The following is an 18339-nucleotide window of genomic DNA, read 5'->3' on the forward strand; positions in this document are numbered from 1 at the left end:
TAAAGCTAGGAAATGACAGAATTACGTTTGCCTGTGCAAACTTAATTTGGCCCCTTGTGCATAGGGGTTGTTAGTTTTTTATTTGTGTCGTCATAATTTTTTTTCCAGATCTCCTACCTCATTTAGTGTACAGGATGGACAGATGGATATAAGAAGGAAAATGGATTGTGTTTTAAAGCAACAGATTGGGACTCAGGAGAACTGAATTGTGTCCTTGTCTCTGTAACAGACTTCCTTTAATATTAGGCAAGACTGTCTCTTAGGGCTTGCATTCGGGGGGGGCGGGTATTTAAATTTCACTTTTCAGTGTTTATTTATAACTATTTTTGAATTTTATGTAGGTATCCAAAAATCAGTTTTTTGGCATTCACTCTTGAAACTGGTGCCACTGGCCAAAAATTCTTTCCAACACAGGTCTGAAGTGTTTCACCAGGGCAGATGAGGGGGTGGACAAAGAGTGAATCACCAAGGGGAAGCTGTTTACAGGCACTGTTGCCAACTCTCAGCAATTGCTGGTGAGAGCTGATGCTCTTATTAAAACCTCTGCTATGTAATTACCTGAGCTCTGCTTCCATTTAATAAGGATCTTAATAACAGAAGCCTAGAAGCATGCCTGGTTGTCTCAGCTCTTTTTCTGATTAAATAATTGTATGTACTTCACAGCACATATTGAGTAAGGCCTCATAGCCCTATCTTACGAGGCAGACAAGTATTATTCCCCCTTTTACAGAAGGTGTAAGGAGATTGAGTTGCACAAAGTCATCACTAGCAGAACTGGGAATAGAACTTTCTGTTTCTAATGTGACGGGCCTGAAGTTGCCAATTGGGTGTGCTTGTTTATACTGTGAGTAATCACTACAGCACACTTCCTTCCAGAACCAGGAAGAGAAACCAGGAATCCTGATTTGTACCATTCTTCTGCTGTCTAGAAAATAGTTTAGAAAATAGTTGGGTAAGTCACTGGCACTGTGGGGGTTGTATTGTACTACAGCTGGGCTGCAATTTTAATTCAACAGTTTTGATTAAAGAAATGACAAAATGCTATTGATTAACCTATTAAAATTCATGGAGTTATTGAAGAGACAGTGTCTGAGGAATAAATGATGTACTGTTTCTTAATAAAAGTGCTATACCTGTTCCTGCTACACAAGAACGAAAAACAGTGCTGTTACTGCACAGTACATGGACTGGGCTTAAGCATAGTTGCTTGTTTCTATGTCTGCATGCCAACAGTCTCAGATCTACTGTGTTTCAGTACTGTTTTTGTAGCCTCCAGTACTACCAAAATCAAATCACATACTTACAAAAATAAATTCCCCTATGTAACACTAAAAATATTTTTAACTTCAGCTGTTAGCAAAAGAGAGAGTGCTCTGAACCTGATAAGCAGTGCTCTGTTGCAAAACAAATCCAGTCTACTTCAAAACAGTTTGCTGCTGTGTGAAGAACTTCAAGAATTCTAAGAGAAGTTGAGTTTGCTTTTTGACACTTTCCTGACTCCCTCATGCCCCAGTGAACCCTAGAATCATTTAGTCATACACCCTACAGTTCTGCTGCAGTCGCCAACCTGTAACCTTGATTTGTGTTCCTAATTAAAGCTAAGGATTAAAACCAAACTGAACTCTTTAGGTGCAAGTCTCCAAGGCAGTTACAGATCATTTAATTTAGTGCAGGATTGTGAATGACACAATGAGTAACAGAATTAAAAACTTTAATTAAAAGAAAATAAGTAAAACAAGATTACAATATAAACCATATGCTGCATTTATACCCACGTTCCAAGATGAAGTGATGCATCCAGAGGTGATCAGACCCTGGATGAGAAGAATGGGTATATAATCTTTTCTCAAGCAGTATCTTGGTAGATGAGCAGGCTCATGTAAAATTAGTGTATATCCTTGTTATAATGAATTATAACAACACCCTTTAATTAATTAACACTAAGTGTACTTATCTGTATTTCAGCTATCATAATTAAATATTTTCTACTTTCTCATTAGCTAACAAACATCATCTTAACACCTGCATAATATCATTCCAGTAACTATCAATAAAGGTAGCATTCTTCCGAAGTATTCACATTTTGTCTAAAATACTCATTAAAACCCAAATGTGTTTATAGTATGACTTGGGGTTATGACCTAACTTATCTCTAACTTGCCTCTGAATTGTCTCACTTCACTCACTTTATTAGGCCTTTACTATTAAGCTCAAATTTAGGCCTACAAACCTTTTCTCTACTTATTTCTATTTAATATAAGCAAGTAGGATCTCTATAGGCTACACTATTGATTATGAGAAGGAGATGAACAGTTCCTTCTGGAAAACCAGAGAGTCAAATCCTAGCCCTGTTGAAGTCAATAGAAGTTTTGCCATTGACCACAATGGGGCTGTATGAATTTAGCAGTAAATGGTAACATTTATTTAGACTCTCTCAACCATCTTATAGAATTTAAAATAGAATTTTATTTTTGCTATAGACTTCTATAGACGGATGGTTTTAAACCACAACCCAGCAACTAAAGAAAGGGTGTTATTTCCTATTTATTTGGTGGCCAGATTGCCACGCTTTAATCTCTTGTAAGTTATTTACAACTGTGTCAGGTGAATACAATTGATATAAAATCAGAATAGCATTTAATATGTGAATAGAAATGTACATGGAAGTGAACTTGTACATTCACTTTGCACAGTAAAGTACAATGACTTGACTGTAGAAGACAAAAAAGATCAAATCTCCATAATTCATAGAGTAATTTCTCTCGGTAATCTTTATTATATTTCTACGGGTGTATTTACTATGAAATTCTAAAGATATTTTCCATAAAGGAGTGAGGCAGGGCCATGCACCACTTCAGCCGGACAGAACTTCAGTACAACACCAAAGTTAATCAGATCTATATAAACCTCTCTAGGGATTTCACTTTTAGCGCACAGGTTTTTCTGAGGCACCCAATTAAGTATAACAGCAAATGCTCTGGTTTATTCTTTTGCTTACAGGCATCTTAGCAATCTTCAAATAAAAACACCATATCAATCCAGACAGTTTTAATGTATTGCCTGATCTCTGCTCGGCTTAAATACAAACACTCCTCCTTGCTGAGAAGCCCTAAAGAAGCTCAGGATCTTTTTTTGCGATCTCTGAGACCTGATTTAACTCAAGGCAGGGAACGTATAGGCTTCCTTCCAGTTCCATTCATTTCAAGGAGGCATTCCAGAAACTTCTAAAAAACTATCCATGAACAATCTAGATTCGCCCTCAATCTAATCCTCAGAATTAGGATTGAGCTCATCAATGCTCACACAGGGGAGGGGATGCATAAGGCGGCGGGTCTCTCAGGGAAACCCAAATGAAATGTGGGCACATACACTCTCCATGTGACTATGCTCTTTCATTCTCTGTGAGAAAAACAGAGAACAGAATGCCTCGTATCTCTCCCTCCCCTCTCCGGAGCTCCCACTGAGATCACTGCAATTCTGAGAGGAAAGATCTATGTGTATATGGAATTCGGGCTTTGGAGTGAGATGGGAAGGGGCGGCGCACAATAATTTGTGGAATCTCCTCCTCACTTTTCAGCTTTGTTAGTCCCCGGAAAATAAGCATAGAGATCCTTTGTTCCTTTCAGGGCCTAGTTTTCTCCCTTTTATAATATTAACACCTGAATCTGACTCATTTGAGTTGCTTCTGATATGCAGTGGGTGAATGAAAGAATCAGGCCTCTTTATTTGATTCTGTGAACTTATTTAGCAAAGAGGCCATCTGCCACCGTTTAAATGTATTTTAAATTGGAGGAGTGTAGTGCTTGATACGCTTAATAGATATTTTTTATATCAATTTGTTGTCAGAATTATTCCTACCTCTACAACTTTAATAGACAGCAAAATCTAATTCCACATTTGGTCACGTCAAATTTTAAGAAGAAACTGAAAATGCAGGCTGTTAATAAGATGTTTTCCAAAGAAAGCTCAAATGGTTACTGGTAGTTGTTTAACTTTAGTAGCTGGTCCACTACCTTACATTCATCCAATTCTGTGATATTATAAGAATCTCTCTGAGGCATAGGAGTTATAAATACGATTAAATAGAAAAATTACACCTTGAAAGTTATTCTTTTTAAAAAGTTACCAACTTTGGTAACAATAATAAGCCGTATTTTTAGTTTCTTGTGGGACAAACTATCCAGATGTATATCCATCATATGAACTTTTGATCATTTTATTAAACAGTTGACAAATCAGGAATTTCACCTGAATTAGGAAAGTTTTAATGATGTGTGAAACATGAAGGTATGAATAATTCAGTCAGTGCTTAGCATTTATTGATCTTCAAAATGACTTTTTATTTGCCGTAGACCCATTCCTGTTACCAATGAGTAATAAAAATTTATTTAGTTTGGTTTTAATTGAGGAAGTGATTAAGTACCAAAATGGTTAAATTAACTTTATACAGAATTTCTTGGCTTGCCTTTTTTAAAGCCAGATCCTGTTCGCCACTGGAATTTTGGGTTAAGATTTTCCAAAGATTGCCTTAAGGGAATTAAGCAACCAGAACTCCTATTGAGACTCCCATGGGAGTTGGTATGTTTGAACTCCTATTAGACTCCATCAAAAATCCCATGACCTTATGTCATGCTGTCCTAATTTAGTATTCTTCATGTAACTGAGCTACTATGGTTTGCTGCATAGGAACTGTGGAGTTTGTTGGTTGGCGTCACTAAGCATTAAGTCCCTAAGTAACTCGGGATTGGTTGGGAAGGCCACAAGGGTTAGGGAATCTTCCATGCGTTTTATGGCCTCAGCAAATACAAGAGTCCCTCCATGTTTGAACTTTAAATCGACCTATAAATGCCAGGTTTGTAACAGCCGTTTATTCAGTTGCAACCAGTTCTAACTGGTCTAAAAGCAGAAATATAATGATGCCTATTGCACCTTTAGCAGAAAGGACAAGATTTAACTTGCAGAAGGAAAAGACTTACTAATGAGCTGCGCCGCCGGCCAAGATTACTTAATGCATCCCTGCGCTTAACGTAAATGCTACAGGGGGAGGAAGGAGGGGAGGAGGTAGGGGGGGGAAGAAAGAAAAAAAACTTATTAAAAGCAAAAGCAGCTTGTGTAGGTGTTGCTGGATCTGAGGCGTTGCTAAGTCTCCCAGCACTGCTTTGACGATTTTCAAATAAAACTTTTTGCTGTGCTTTCTCCACCCTTCGCGTGTGGTTTATTGGCGTAAAGCACTCCAGGCGACAGAACCACTTTGTTGCCTTGCCTCGAGCACCCCCCTCTGTGCCTGCAAAACAGGGTCAGTCTGGCAGGAGATAGCAATAGCCGGTATGTACTACAAGACTCTCTTAAAAAGTGATTGGCTATAACAAAAGCTTAAGAACCACCAATGTATTTGATTTCCCTGACCCATTGTTGTGTTCTGTAGTATATTAATGATCTGACCGTTTAATGAGATTGTTTTTGGCATGATGTTCTAGGGATGATAATTTGCCAACTGTCAGAAGCAAATCATGTCATTTTATACTTATACATATGTAATGTAACTCTGACCTAAATATAAGTACTAAAGTGATCACATTTTCCATTGGAAAGTTATTAGAATTGCTCCATTCTCAGTATGAACAATGGACTGAATTCTCACCAGCATCTGAATTCTGTTCAGCACAGGGAAATAGGGTGAGCCAACGGGGAACCAGTTCTGATGCTGTGATTTGTGTTGACTTAGCCCCAGTGCTAGTATGAGCAGACTACCTGCTGTAGAGAGGTATGCTAGGCACAGACTTTAAACCAGTGGAGAGAGTGTAGGAGTGTGGCAGAGTCATCCTGATCCCAGTCATGTTCCAATTCTTTTGTATGAAACCATGGTAATTAGTTGTTTCAAGTCTTTGATTTTATACTCCAGGCACTTTTAAATCTAATTTCTAATATTCTAAATCCTGTAATCAAATTCTCACTGGTTTATGTTAAACATTTTAACAGTGATTATTTGTATTCCTTAATGAGAAATATTTGCCTATTTGATTATTTTCCTGGTATAATCATGATTAAAATTTTAATCCCTCAAAAGATGTTTTAAGACATACAAAGTATTCTGGATTTAGTTAAGAAAATTAGGAAATATAAGTGAGATTTAAGAGCTAGCCTGTGGTATGCAATTGAAAAAAACAGCTTCTACAACTTTCTTCAGCTATAAAGCCTAGTAGATGAAAAGTAGCCCTGGAAACAAGGGAGGAAGGTATAGAATGCAATTTTACATTATCAAGCTGCAGTTATGAAGTATTTCAGATGCTTTATTATTTGTTTCCTATCAAAAAGCAGTTATAAAGTGGGAAACTTTTTTCTTTAGATTTTGTCAGAATTTCTGGAGGACTTTTGCTGAACTGAACTTATTTGATAAGGAAATGCAACCACTCGTATGTTAACATGTCTTTAGTTGCTGTTTTTTGTGATAATTGATATCAAAATGTGAAGAAGCTCTCCAACTACCCAAAAGTGCATGGAGAAATAAGAAATCTCTCTCATATAGCAGCAGTCATCTTCTGCTGTGTTTATTATGTTGAAAGAGCTCTTTGAAGATCATTATGTCTGTAAAAGAAAGGGCCCTAATTTTCAGCATCTTGTACAAAGGTCCTTTTGTCTGCAGGGGACGGCTGAGTGTCTTATGCTTGACAGTTTCTCATTAAAATATCTATTGTTAGCAACCTATGACACACACAGGGCCCTTTTTTTTGGTTTTTATTTTATTTATTTTTTCCCCAGGAATTTATCGATTGTTTATTACTACAACAACAACAAACAGCTGAAAATCAGTGCATTTTTTTCTTGGTAAAGATGGGGGTTTATTTTGATGGATGGAGGGACAGGAGAAAAAACTATTCAGTAGATTAATGCTTTGATGAACGAAATTCAATGTCGGTTGCTGCAGAACTAAACCAGAACACAAAACAATTTCACCTCATCCCCAAATAAAACTTTTTATTTGAATAAATAGTTTACTGTTGGAGACTTAGAACTGTTAGCCTATATATATATATTCACATTTAACAATTGGGCCCAACATTTTAAAATATTTAGAAATCCTCCCTGTTTTATGTGAAATCCTTCAGTGTAATTTCCAAAAGCCCTGCATAGCGTAGGCTTACAGCAATCTTTTTAAGGAGTCTTTTCTAAGGCCCATTCTCCTAGTCTTGGATGTAGCCAAATTTCAAAAATACTCTTTCCACATCAGCTGAGCTAGCTTGAAATGTGTACATGATGAGTGTGAGATTCATCAGTATGTTCAGATGCACTTCAGGGCTTGTGTGTGTGCACACTTGTCTAGTTTGTGTGTCTTCTAAACTTAATAGCCTTACTGCTATAAGCAGCTTTGCATATACCCACAAACTAATGTATTATCATAATACATATCTTATACAATGTATTGTATTTTCCTAATAAAACAAGTTATTTTTTTATGTTTGAATGATACGTAAGTAAAGTGAAAATTGGAAAAAGATTAATACTTTTTATAAAATCCAGGGGTTGGGGCAGGGGTGGTGGTGGTGGTAAAAATCACTTTAAACTGAAAATGAAGGGGCTTAGACACACACCACTTCATGATTGGCTTGTTGTATCATGTGAGGGTATTGTAAGTTGTTTCCTGGTCTGTTCTGCCCCTCTGAAGTTAATGGGACAGCGTCTGGTAACTTCAGTGATGCAGGATCAGGCTGTAATTGCCCTTATAGACATTAATAGAAGGCCACATTTTCAAAAGTCACTCTAAAAAGGTGCTCACAAAATTGTGGTTGTATCCATTTGCCCATGCAACAACTTATTTGCATATGAAAATATTTTTCCTGCAAAATGGCTAACTATGTGCATAAGACATGCTCACACATGCTGTAAAATGCACAATCACGCAAATTTTGTGAGTACATCTTTAGAGGTTCTTCTGAAAATTAATCTAATGGCCTTGCTTAGTTGTGTGAAACACTGTGTCTACCTTTTCACTACCAACAGCTGGAGCGCTAGTGTTGACTGGCCACCAGTGGTTTAGCCACTTTGAAATCTATTCCTGCTTCAGGCACATCTGAGCAACATGGCAATTAAGACACCAGCAGTAGACCAACCATTCTCTGTTAGCATTCCCATTTGTGGTAGGGAATCTGAAGGAAAATACTACTATAGACAAGATCTAGCAAGCTGAATTCTCTGCGTAGCCTGGGGAAAACCACAGCGATGTCCGTGATGTTACTGCACACTCTAAGAGTGGGCAGAATTTGGTGTAGCATTTTAAAATAGGACACTAGCATCCTCTAAAGCATAACAATAGCAGAATTAGAAGAAAAAAATTAACTGAGGACAGTAGCACTAGAAAGCCATGATTAAAATGACTTTGTCCAAGGTTATGTGAGGAAAGTAAACTGCTTATGTTTACTGTGCTTCTGCTTGACATCCAAAATGGAGGCCCTACAGGAATATAGGTAAGAAATGAGGGGTATTAAGGGCTTGATCCTGCTCATACTGACTTCTGTGGTGCAGGATTAGGGCTGAAGGGAGTTTAGGAATATTCTTTCCCCAGAAGTGAATGAATGTGTGGAATAGGCTACCAGAAGAAGTGGGAACTCCTATGAATTAGACAGGCACCTCACATGGGGCAAAGCACGTAGGGTTCGCATAGAGCAGCTACAAGAATGATCTTCCAGTGGTGCAGCTGCCTCGGTACAGCTGTGCCACTGTAAGCTCGCTAGTGTACACCTGGCCTTAGATTCTGTATCCAACCTGACACATGGCTCTAATACTCCACAAGTGTCAGAAGAATAAATTCTATCTGGGAAACCTGAACAGCTGCTGGGGGAAACAGATTCAAGTGGCATTCGGGTACGAACAGATCACACAAACTGTATTCTCAGTTGCATAAGGCCTGGAACCAAATGTCTACCGTCACTAAGGTATTGTGCAAGAGCCCAGCTCTGCAGCTCTTGCTCAAAGACATAGTTCCATTATCATCGTTGAGGCTACTCATGTGAGTAAGGGCTGTTGGACTGGACTATGAGGGTAGATGTACACTGTGATTAAAGACCCATGTTACAGGTGTGGCTGGCCTGGGTCAGCTGACTCGGTCTCATGGACTTTGGCTGGAGCCCGGGCTCTGAGACCCTACAAGAGGGGAAAAGGTCTCAGAGCCCAGACTCCAGCTAAAGCCCAAGCATCTACACGGCAATTTTTAGACACTCCTCCTCCCACAGTCTGACCCTGTGAGCCTGAGTCAGCTGATCCAGGCTAACGCTCGGTGCTGTGGGTTTTTGTTCCCCGCAGTGTAGACATACTGAGTGTGCACAAACCATGATGTATTAATGCTGAATACTGGCTTTCTGGGGTGCTTACCTAGATGCCTATGGGCTGGAGGAGGAAAAAACCTTTCCTGCTTTTAAGACAGAACCATGGGTGTTTTGCCACAAAAGTTTACATTTTAAAAAATATTAGTATTTAGGCAGAATCTTCTAGAAACAAGCATTTAAAATAGGTCATATTATTATTATTCATTTGCATTACTACAGGGGCTAGAGACACAATCTCGATTGCTCTGTCATGCTGTCTGGAGTGACTCATAACTGTGAGCACCTACCTCAAAGCCGGCTGTTAAAAACAGGGCAGACACCTGAAACTGGCGGTGTGCTCTATAATTAGTTTTCACCAAGCCGGTAACAATTGTGAACTCCTGGATCACTATAATAGTCTGACCATGGAGTCTTAGACTCTCCAGTCCATCTTGCCACCCAGCCAAACTGGACTTCATGATAAATGGTCACGTACACCAAAGATCACACCACATTCAGATTGCTTCTAGCCCAAGAGACCAGTCACTTATCAGGTCTGTTGGTACTCTAGATCCTACACCAAAGACAACACCTGTAGTCAATCTTGTAATAAGCTATCTAAAAGTTTATTAACTAGGAAAAAGGAAGAAGAGAGTTATTTACAGGTTAAAGCAAGCCAACTTATACACACAAATGAGTTACCAGCTAAGAGTGAGAGAGTTGTAGCAATCTGTCAATTCTAAATGTCTTTCACAGGGCAGGCCAGGAGGCAACCTCTGGAGATCTCTGGTTTCAGTTTGGAGACTCTGGCCCTGTAAGAGTTCAAACAGCCAAAAAGATGGAAATTTTTCCTGTGGCTTTGTTTTATTTCCTTCATTCAGCTTTGAAGGCCACAGAATGAGCTACCTTGTACATTGCATTTCCCAGGTGCAATAGGGCCATTAACCAGTCCTTTGTATTCTGATGATTCTTGGTGGCCCATCTGATTTTGATAGTTCTTCTGGATGGATGGATGGGCGGGCATGTGGAAGGATTCCCACACTTGAGTTCATAAGTTCAGGGCAAACATTTTTAAAATTATGAAGCAAAACTTGCATATTTTCTGATAGACATTACAAGTGAGATCAATACATGCAGCAACTTACAAGTATTTCATTGCATCTAAACACTAAATACATTCTTATAAGACTAATACCTATTTTGAGCAAAACTAACATACAGGTAACCTGGACTGATCTCCAGTTATGAGCTTGTTAGTTCTTAGCTAATGCCTGCAGCCTGGGCAAGAGCTGGCATCTGACTCGCCAGCGTCACAGGCTCCTATATTTTGCTATGCTCTGTACAAACACACAGTAAAAAACATCCTCACCCTCAAGAGCTAACAGTATTAGTAGATAAGACAAAGCATGGGAGAAAGGAATGCACCTTCAGCTTACAGAGTTAGTTTTTTCAAACCATTTAACGCGGCTGCCAGTAGGCCCAGTCCTGCACAGTGCTTAGCAATTTATGCAAGGTGCTGAAGCCCCTCAAATGTATCTAGGTGCCTAGCTTCCATTGATCTCATTGGGCATTAGGTGCCCAAATACCTTTGAGGATCTGGGCCTGAGTGCCTTCAAATCCCATGAAAGTGGTCAGCATTTTGCAGAAGACAGTATTGCCAACCCCATGTATTGAAAACTTATGAGTCAGGCCCCCCAAATCATGAGATTTTTTGTCTCTTGGTTTCTGAGCCTTTAGAGTGTATGGGGGTCATGTTTCCAAGCTTTTCTCCAGAGCCAGGAGGAGACAAAACTTGACTTTCATTTAAAAAAAAATTCTCACATAATTCCAGAACTTGGAGGTTTAAGAAAAACATCAACTACCACAGCAGTTGGCAATTCAGCACCTCATAGGATTGGATCTGAAATATGAGTGGGTGGTAGGCAGGGAGATTGGAGAAAAAGTTACCCAGATCTTCAAAGTCTATTTCAAGACAATGTTTTCAGTATGATTTTTGGCAAAAAACAGTTGAAGTCTATTTATTTTTATCCTATGTTGCTTAAAAGGAGATACGATAGCTTAGGCTTATACAGTTTTCCATGCAGAACTGAAAACGTACGCTGTAGTCTGCTGGCCTGTCCCTCACCCAGGGAAGGACTGACACCATCTGAATCATGCCCTGTTTTTAGGGCTTTATTTATGGGTGGCACTGACAGTCTTCAGCCACCCACCGCGAATAAACAGTTTGAACATAAATACCAACAACTTAACTAGGTCCTTTCCCCTGAGCCAGGGGCTTCCTTGTCAGAGTGTCCCTGAACCCAGCAGTTCTTCCCCCAGCATTCTTATAGGCCATCTGCCTGGGAATCACCCTATTCCAGAGACTGGCACAGGAGCCAGCCTGCTTTCTGCAGTTGTCCTCCTTCCATTGAGCTCTTTCAGCCTTTATTGGAGTTGGGTGCTCATCAGGCAATCACTGACCACTTACAAACTACCAGGCCCAACCTGTTATTAACAGAGCTCCACTTCAGGACAGGACTGGCTGGTCCCAGGTACTTACAGTGGCAGCCCACTCTGTTATACATACCAAGAGGCAAATCATGGAATGGTAATGAACTAATTTTGTTTGAGAGTTTTATTATATTGGTGTTTCAGCCGTGAAAATTATTTCTTTGTAAACAGCATGGTGCCTTATTTTAGTTTCATTATATACAATATCTCAAATATCTGAGCAAGAAAGAATCAGAAACAGTGTAAAAATCACTCTGTCCAAGTCATTGTTTGCTTGGCTTATCGGCTGTTACATTATAGAATGTTTCTAGCTAAGTTCTCTTTATTATCCTCTGTGACTAGGAAATTGGGCTATTCAATCCCTTTCACTCTGTTTTATATAATTCAGTACAAGCTTAAATATTATTTTTATTATGTGTCACCCTCTAGTTTCTAGGTAAGCTCCATAGATTTGCATCTGTAAGTTTAAACATCTTAATAAGACCTTAAATATAAAAATCAGTTTTAAATAAGGACTCCGCAAATAGTTTCAATAATGTTGTCAAAGCCACTACCTCTGAACAGCTATTTTTTAAAATAATCTTCTACATCAGTTATTTTAGAGGTATCAGGAAAAACTGAGTTTTGGCAACCTTTTTTGCCTAGAGTTATGCTCCTAAATCCACATTTAGGCACTCGAACACTTATAGAACTTATGAAAATTGGGCATTTTTATTTAGGTACCCAAATATGGATTTAGGAGCCAAAGCCCTGATATACAGACTCTTTTGGGATGGGGGGTGGGAGGACGGAGTGTATAACTATTTCAGTTAGGTGTGTAATTTTATTACTAAAATAGTTATACTGGTACAGCCCCTAGTGTGAATGCAGTTACACTACTATAAAAGTGCCTTATATCGAGCTAGCTCATTCTCCTTCCCATCTGGTATGAGCAATACAACTTGTGTGTGTAGATAAGGTTATCTTTAGCCACCCTGTTTGAAAATTTTGACCGCAATTTTTACTAACCTGCAGATTATCTTCTTATTTCTAAACTTCATTTGTTATCAGGGATGAGTCACAGATTGCAAAGCTGAGTGACAAATAGCAGGCATCCATCTCCTACATCTGGGGGCCATAAATACAAAAATTGCCCTTTTTTTTTTTTTTTTTACACTGATTTCCTCTCTCTCTCAATTCCCCATTAACATTACTTAAGTCTTGTTTGGGCCAAATCTCTAACAAGTTGTTGCTGTCTAAACCACATTCTCAGTCAAATACATGGATAAACTGTTGTGCTGTACCCCCAGATTCAATTAAATGGAGAAACAGAGTTGGGTATCATTATCATATTAACCTCCTAGAATTATTCAAATAGCTCAATTATTTTCTATCTAACCACTCCTCTTTGAGTACTAGCATGTGAACAAAACTTCTTGCTCAGCAGAGCTAACTCAACATATGCACTTGATCTTTATCCATGCCATCCACCAAACACAAACAGCAAAGGGATACATACAGACTTACAAAACACTTCTAACATATACAGATGTTGGGACAAATACAACCCATTGTAATTCATTATGGAATTAGAACAGGGATGCATTTGTCCTAAAACAGAATTTAAAAGAAATGTTATAAACCATATTTTTTGTCACTCTATATTTCAGAGGCTGAAGCTCAGTTTCATTGATATTTGTTTTCTTTTTCTCTACCTAATAAGAAACCAGTAGAACAGTCAATTCCTGTGTTTGTTGTATCATCAACCTGGGCCCACAGGGAATGCTGCAAAATGATGAAGCAAATCAGAGTCCAAACTAACAACTAAAAGCTATTATCTTGTACACTCCCAGGTACCACTAAAAATACTTGAGGACACTAAACAACAAGAAGCTCATTAATGTTAGAGCACACAATACACCAAAAATAATCAAGAATCTAGAAGGTGAAAACCTCATGTAGTGCATTTCTTTACAATATTAGCAAAGGCAATAACAGATGCTGTTCAAGCCAACTTTTAATTAAACCTGACAATGTTTACCACATCAAAAATTTTATGTGCAATCAACAGTAATACAATCTTGTTGTAGAAATATCCTCAAAAGCGTTTGATAGTTGAGCTGGATCGAAAACAATGAAATGACAGATACACTACTAATCTGGTACTGTGGTGACTTCTATAACCTTTTATACACAGTGGAAGGATTAGTAAAACACAAAGAATCACAATAGCTATTTTCACATGATAGGCTGTAAATGAATGGAACAGAGGTGTAAAGATGGATGATAAAATGACTGAATAGGTACACTGAATGCTTTATATTAAGAATATCATTGCTTTTCTTATGCTATGTTATTGACACTGCATTGTTAATGCTGTCTAAAAGAGTTTCTATTTGATATGCACTGGAATTACTGAAGAATTCTAGTAACTAGAGATAAATCTAGCTTTAATACTGGGATCATACATGCAAAATGATGTTTTCTAGATTAGCTGTTACCACTCAAGAAAGAAGATCTTGGTGTCATTGTGGTTAGTTCTCCGAAAACATCCACTCAATATGCAGTGGCAGTCAAAAAAGTAAACAATGTTAGAAACCATTAGGAAAGGGTTAGAAAATAAGATTGAAAATATAATGCCACTATATAAATCCATGGTATACCCTCATCTTGAATACTGCATGTAGTTCTGGTTGTCTCATCTCAGAAAAGATATTAGAATTGCAAAAAAATACAAAGAAGGGCAACAAAAATTAGGGGCATGCAACAGCATTCATATTAGGAAAGATTAAAAAGACTGGGATCATTCAATGTAGAAAAGAGACAACTAAGGGGGGTGTAAACGGGTTTAGGACTCACCACCTGGCGCCTCCTGCCGGTAACTCTGGGAATTAGCTCTGTCCAGTGGAGCACCCCCTCCTGGTGGTGTCCCATCCGTTGTTCTGCCCTCTGTTGGTGTCTCTGGACCCACGTTGCTCCCTGCTCGGCGGCCTCCTCTTCGAGGCCACTGCCCTCTGGCAGTGCCCCTTCGTCTATCTGCACCCCCTTCCAGGGATCGATCATCAGCAGTCCTCCACTCCAGCCTTCATGTGCAACCACATGCCCTCAAAGTCTAATCCCTCTTGGCAGGGATCTGGCGTGGTATAATGGTCGATCCCTATGGCCAATGGCTGGGTGTACTGCAAGGAGGTCGGGGGGGGGGACCCAGGCCCGCCCTCTACTTTGGGTCCCAGCCCATGGACCCTCTGGTGTCAGCCTCGCTGTCGTCCTCCTTTTCCTCCTCAGTCTGTTTCCCTGGGCCGCTTCCCCTACAGCCCCTTGCACCCACTAGGCCCTTCCCCTCAGGGCCTGCAGCCTGGTGGCTAGTGGCTAGAGCCTTCCAGCCTCCCTGAGCCTGCCCAGCACTGCGCTGTCCACAGTGCTAGTCTCCTCCCTGGAGACTGATCTTCTCCCTTCAAAGGCCTGGGACAGACTGATTGCTCCTGCTCTGGGCAGCCTTTATATACCTCTGAGCCTGGCCCTGATTGGCTCACAACAAACCCTTTTCCGATTGGCTCTTGGGCTGCACAGGCCCCCCCCCCGGCCTGCCACACCCCACTTTCACAGGGAGTGGGGCAATCCGCCCCACTACAGGGGGATATGATCGAGGTCTATAAAGTCATGAATGATCTGGAGAAAGTGAATAGGGAAGTATTATTTACCCCATCACATAACTCAAGAACCAGAGGTCACCCAATTAAACTATAGGTTTAAAACAAACAAGGAAATACTTCTTCACACAACACATAGCCAACTTGTGGAACTCATTGCCAGATGATGTTGTGAAGGCAAAAAGTATAACTGAGTTAAAATACAAATTGAATAAATTTGTGGGGGATAGCTCTATCAATGTCTATAAACTAAGATAGTCTGGGATGCAATCCCATGCTGTGAGTGTCCCTAAACCTCCATCTGCCAGAAGTTGAGGCTGGACAAGAGGGGATGGCTCACTCAATAATTGCCCTGTTCTATTCATGTCCTCTGAAGCATGTGGCACTGGCCACTGTGAGAAGACAGGATACTGGACTAGATGGACCATTGGTCTGACCCAATATTCCTTTTCTTATGACTAACCACTCAGGCCAGAACAGAAAGCAACATCATAGGGAAAAGGAGTATCAACACTAAAAAAAAGACTTCATTTCAAACAAGATATCTGGTACCAAGCAGCATGGTCTTGTGTAGGGCATTAAATTGGGAGTTTACCAACCTGCTATGTGACCTTGATCAAGTCACTTTTTGTGACTCTTTTTCTTCTCCCTTTCTTTGCCCATATTGATTTTAAGCTCTTTGGCACAATTACTATTTCTTACTGTGTGTTTACTAGAACTGGTAGAAAAACATTGAAAAACACTGAAAAATATTACTGTTTTTTAAAAAACTGCTGTTTCTTTTTTTCATTTTCAAATTTCAGTTTTCCAAATTTCAACATTTTTGAATATTGCTATATTTAACTAACACTATAGCTAACTGAACTCCCCACGCAACAAAAATCTGTTAATTTTTATCACATACCCAACACCATATACAAGAAAAAACAACTCGACTCAACACATTCAGCCAGCAAATTGGACTGAAATCAACCGCAGTAAGACAGATATCATGACCTTTAATATTGCCTCACCATCACCAGTACGGATAGAGGATTATGTTCTCACCAATGTATAAACATCCACATACTTGGGCAGCACCATCAGCCAGGATGGTGGAACAAGCCAGAACATCCAGAACAAAATTAATAAAGCCAGAAACACCTTCAAGAGCTTAAATATAATCTGGAAATCATGAAAGTACAACACCGAAACCAAACTCAAGATTTATCAGAGCCGCGTACTTTCAACACTACTTTATAGTGCAGAATGCCGGGAAATGAGAAAGTATGACATGTCCAAACTGTCTTCATTCCATACAATCTGCCAAAGAAAAATCCTCCATATCTTTTGGCCCAGAACAATCTCAAACCAAGATCTATTGACAGAGTGCAGCCAAGAGGATCTGAGCACCACCATTGCCAAGAGGCGTTGGAGATGGATTGGTCATGTGCTTTGGATGGAAACTGATTGCATCACCAGAGTAGCACTAAGATGGACACATGAAGGCAGGTGAAAACAAGGCTGCCTGAAAACAACATGGCAAAGATCTGTGGCAGTTGAGCTAAAAAACCTGGGCACAGCTGGGGAACCATTGAAAGACTTGCCAGAAACAGACAGGAGTGGAGGAGCTTCGTCACTGCCCTAAACGCCAGAGGTGTAATAGGAACATGACAGGCCTGTAACTAGACCTGATCGGGAGAACAGAAGGGTGTGCTGTCTGCCGGGTGCTAAGATACAGGATGTGAACCAGAGGCTGAAAAGGATCCTAGCGGGAGCGGGAAAGAATCCGTTGATTGTCCTTCATGTGGGAACGAATGATACGGCTAGTTACTCGCTGGACTGTATCAAGGAGGACTATGCCAGATTGGCACAAGAGGGGAATGTGCTATAAAGTTTTGCGGATGACACGAAGCTGGGGGGATATGCTAACACGGAGAAGGACCGGGATACTATTACAGGAAGAATCTGGATAACCTTGTAAACGTGGAGTAATAGTAATAGATGAAATATATAGTAGAAAGTTGCAGGTCATGCACTTAGGGATTAATAATAAGAATTTTAGATATACACTGGTGACGCATCAGTTGGAAGCAACAGAGGAGGAGAAGGACCTGGGGGTATTGGTTGAAGCAGGATGTCTATGAGCCGCCAATGCGATATGGCCGTTAAAAAAAGCAAATGCAGTTTTAAGGTGCATCAGGCGAGGTATTTCCAGCAAGGATAAGGAATTTAGTACCGTTATATAAGGCGCTGGTGAGACCCCACCTGGAATATTGTGTGCAGTTCTGGTGTCCTATGTTTAAGAAGGATTAATTCGAACTGGAACAGGTTCAGAGACGGGCTACTAGGATGATCTGAGGAATGAAATCCTGCCTTATGAAAAGGAGACTCAAAGAACTTGGCTTGTTTAGCCTGGCCAAAAGAGGCTGCGGGGGATATGCTGCCTCTATAAATATATCAGGGGGATTAACGTTAGGGAGGGAGAGGAATTATTTAAGCTTAGTACAATGTAGGCACAAGGACGAATGGGTACAAACTGGATATTAGGAAGTTAGACTTGAAATTAGACGAAGGTTTCTAACCATTAGGGAGTGAAGTTCTGACAGCCTTCCGAGGGAAATAGTGGGGGCAAAAGACTTATCTGGCTTTAAGACTAAGCTTGATAAAGTATATGGAGGGGATGATATGATGGGATAGTTAATTTGGGCAATTGATTTGGATTATCAGCAGATAAGTCTGCTCAATGGTCTGTGAGGGAGTTGATGGGATGGGATGGGATCTGAGTTACTGCAGAGAATCTTTCCTGGGTGCTGGCTGGTGAGTCTTGCCCACATGGTCAGGGTTAGCTGATCGCCCTATTTGGGGTCGGGAAGGAATTTCCTCCAGGGCAGATTGGCAGGGGCCGTGAGTTTTTTGCTTCCTCTGCAGCGTGGGGCATA

This window comes from Chelonoidis abingdonii, chromosome 2 (assembly GCF_003597395.2).
Source record: "Chelonoidis abingdonii isolate Lonesome George chromosome 2, CheloAbing_2.0, whole genome shotgun sequence".
NCBI classification, from domain to species: Eukaryota; Metazoa; Chordata; order Testudines; family Testudinidae; genus Chelonoidis; species Chelonoidis abingdonii.